Source organism: Pteropus medius, unplaced genomic scaffold, assembly GCF_902729225.1.
Source record: "Pteropus medius unplaced genomic scaffold, Ma_sr-lr_union100, whole genome shotgun sequence".
NCBI lineage: Eukaryota > Metazoa > Chordata > Mammalia > Chiroptera > Pteropodidae > Pteropus > Pteropus medius.
Genome location: NW_024347790.1, coordinates 8,229,822 through 8,230,966, shown reverse-complemented (window position 1 = coordinate 8,230,966; position 1,145 = coordinate 8,229,822). Strand labels below are relative to the sequence as shown.

Genomic DNA, 1,145 nt, shown 5'->3' with positions numbered 1-1,145 from the left:
ATGTGCAGGTCTTGAGTTCAAAAAAAATAATTCAATACCGGAGATGTAAATTCGGGAGCCATTAGCACATTGGTGGGAGCTCAAACCCTGAGAATAAATAAGTTCATTCAAGGAGCCTATGAAGAATAGAAGCAGGGCAGAGAACCAAGATCAGCTGGAATAGGAGCAGACCCTAGCTTTAGCTGATATGCACCACTCTCCATTAAAAACGCACCCAGAACACAGGAAAGTCCTACCTCCCGCCCTCCCCCGCCATATCTCTGGATGAATTTACTTGCTCTTCTGCAGTCTTCCGTGAGAATTTGTGTTATTTCATGAACACTGTATTTTTCCAATTTGAATTGGTCTAATGAGCTAAGAGTAGAGCTGGGGATGAGGATGGGGATGGGTATCCCACCTGATACCAAACATGGCTGCATGGGACTGAAAGTTTTAGGAAAGGGTATATGGAGCAGGTTTACTCCAATGGGGTAGTGGTCATAACAGGCACCAATATTGATACAACCAGCATCAGCCCCAACCAAACACTATTACTAGACATCTTGGTACTTTCCACTGGTAAAAGTTAAGCATCGCAATGTCTTAGTAGAAATTTGAACGATGAGAAAGAAAATTAAGGAAACTTATAGTCTGTAAATGAGCATTTTAGAGTAAATGAAAATTCCAGTCTATGGCCATGACCCCCTGAACGTGTCCGATCTCGTATGATCTCGGAAACTAAGCAGGATAGAGCCTGGTTAGTACTTGGATGGGAGACCAACTAGGAAGACCAAGTGCTGTAGGTGTTTAAAAAAAAAATCTATGTCCTCCTGCAATTCTTCAAACACCCACATGGGCACACCTTCTCTAAGTGCCTCATGAATGTTGCATGAAGTCACATGAGGTCGCCTACTCTGTCTTGGTTAATACCGGGTCTCAGTGGGCTCTCCTGATCATTACCCACCTGATTCTCAGGGCTCTGGGACCCGTGTTTTTCCTTCACCTCTCAGCATATTGCCGTTCACCAATACACTTGAACAAGCCACTCGGCTGTGTGCAGGCAGCTTCTGTTTTGTACTAAGCAGGACTCTCTGGGTTGTGAGTGACAGAAACCCAAGTCAAACTAGTTGAAGCAAAAGAAGAAGTGTACTGGTTCCCAGAAGCTG

The 1,145-nt window shown here is 44.4% G+C and overlaps 1 pseudogene; it reads left to right on the top strand.

The window, feature by feature from the left end:
- Window positions 1-666: 666 nt before the first annotated feature.
- LOC120614728 (uncharacterized) lies at window positions 667-785 on the top strand (annotated as a pseudogene).
- Window positions 786-1,145: the final 360 nt, after the last annotated feature.